Consider the following 2,467-nt stretch of genomic DNA (forward strand, 5'->3'; position numbering starts at 1 on the left):
TATACCGTAGGGTGCTTTTTTTCCAAGGGCTATAGATTTCATAGATTTTAATTTAATTTTCAAGAATTTATGCCGTCTGTCATCTTGTACCATATTAATTTGATTTTTAAGAAGTAATTTTTGCAAATGTTTAAAAATCCTGAAATCCACAAAATTTACAGCCTTTGAAAAAAAGTGCCCTACAATATTGGCTTTTTACAAGTATACAATATACAATTTGCATGTACATATACCATATAGCATAAAAGTACAAGTTATTTACATGTAAAAAATAATAATTAAATTAAGGCCACTCCAATTTGATTCCTTGTTTCCCATTACCCGCCCGCATGGGGCCGCATCGCTATTCATTATTGCGGTTTTTCATTGATTATACAAGCAATTTATACAGCTGATAATGAATAAATTTAATGAAAATGAACAAACCCGCCCGCCCGCATCAGGCCCGCCTCTGTAATGGGAAACTATGAATCTTATTGGAGTGGCCTAAATAGTAGAACATGGAGTCATTGGATGAGCATTAATTAGAATATCACATAGATCTATAGATCTACATCTACCTGTCTTTAGTTAGTCAGGTGTTCCAGTCCATTCTGCAGCAATAAACTTCAATTGTATTCAGTCTAGTCACTCTCATATAAAAAAACAGCTCAAAACATAGCCAGCTCATCGATCGACTAGCCCCGAGCCTCACCCAAACCCCAGCCCTCCACTCTAGATCTAGCTGACTAGCTCTTTCACCATCTCGCAAAGGCTTGTATTCTTGATGTAACTCGAGATGTAACTTTACTAGTTTCTCCTTTAGCTTTAGCTGAAGCACTCCACCTCTCATTAACTGTAAGCAATGCAATTGTATGTGTACAATACTATATCTACTGTACATAAAATCTATGCTGTGTATCAAATTTTAGCTGATTCCTATCAAAACTGGATTTTTGGGAATTACATTTTCTAATGCATATGTGTGTATTTATGTTGTGTGGAAAGTTTGAGCCAATTCTGACTAAAATTTTTGACCACTTTTAAAAAGTAGCAGTTTTTTGGAAAAAGCAAAAGTTCCAATTTTTGGAAAAAAACCACAAACTTATAGTCCATATTTTTTTCCAAGAAATGACTCTGAAATCACCCCAAATTTTTATTATATTTTTTGATACATATTGATGTCCTTATGCTATGTAGAAAGTTTGAGCCTATTCCAACTTGAATTTTTTGAGTTATGGCCATTTTAAAAAATGGGCCAATTTTTGAAAAAATCCCTGTACTAGCTATAGCCCATGGTTTTTTCTAAAAAACGGCTCCAAAATCACCCCATTTTTAATTATATTTTCTGATAAATATTAATGTCCTTATGCTATGTAGAAAGTTTGAGTTGGTTCTGACTTCAATTTTTCGAGTTATGACCATTTTTTTAATTAGAAAATTTTTATAAAAATTAATCCCTGTACTATAGCCCATGGTTTTTTCTAAAAAATGGCTCTGAATACACCCCAAATTTTAATTTATATTTTCTGATACATATTGATGCCCTTATGCTATGCAGAAAGTTTGAGCCAATTCCGACTTCAATTTTTTGAGTTATGGCCATTTTTAAAAATGGGCTAATTTTTGAAAAAATCCCTGTACTATATAGCCCATGGTTTTTTCTAAAAAATGGCTCCAAAATCACACCAAATTTTTATTACATTTTCTGATAATTATTAATGTCCTTATGCTATGTAGAAAGTTTGAGTCGATTCCGACTTCAATTTTTCGAGTTATGGCCATTTTTTAAAATTAGCAAATTTTTGGAAAAAAGCAAAGGCTATAGCCCATGGTTTTTCCAAAAAATGGCTCCAAAATCACTCCCAATTTTTATTACATTTCCTGATACATATTGATGTCCTTATGCTATGTTCCTTGGAGTCATAGTCAATGCTATATTATTAAAAATTACTATAATGTACTGTAATTCATTACTCTGTCTTTCTTTCTCTCGTATATTATTCCTCCTTATCTTTATTCTGTATCTCTCCTTATTCATTAGACAGATCCAGAGAATACTGATTATGCTGCTGAAGCTGGTGCTTATAGAACATTTCAAGCAGAGGCCATTGCTGTGAGAGAGATTGAGCGCAAGCAACAAGAGAAAGAAGAAGAGGAGGCCAACAACCCAATGCTGGTATAATAGTTCAATCACAATAATTATTGTTTAAACTAGAGTAGTAATTCTGATCTTTATATTGTAGATTTTTGTAGTTTTTTTAATTCTTCTAGATGATTAATACCTTAATTTCATTAAGTGGTTGTTTTATTTTATCTCAAAGTTTTCTCCCTCCCCCTCCCTCTCTCTTCTTCATTAGGCATTAGAAAACAGGACCAAAGAGTCAAGGAGAGAGATGGACATTCTTGACGTGCTTGAAGAGATAAAGGACATAAACGCTCAACAAGAAGGAGTCTCATTTGAACAACTAATGGAGAAACACCTTGA

General features: G+C 33.1%; 1 long non-coding RNA gene across 1 annotated transcript; it reads left to right on the plus strand.

Moving 5' to 3' along the window:
- The first annotated feature begins 2,017 nt into the window (after window positions 1-2,017).
- LOC109588552 (uncharacterized) lies at window positions 2,018-2,464 on the plus strand. Its single transcript, XR_002188239.1, has 2 exons — window positions 2,018-2,158; window positions 2,340-2,464. It is a non-coding gene; the product is annotated as an uncharacterized LOC109588552 (long non-coding RNA).
- Window positions 2,465-2,467: the final 3 nt, after the last annotated feature.

The sequence above is a fragment of the Amphimedon queenslandica genome, unplaced genomic scaffold (genome assembly GCF_000090795.2).
Source record: "Amphimedon queenslandica unplaced genomic scaffold, v1.1 AMPQUscaffold_12021, whole genome shotgun sequence".
Lineage (NCBI taxonomy): Eukaryota > Metazoa > Porifera > Demospongiae > Haplosclerida > Niphatidae > Amphimedon > Amphimedon queenslandica.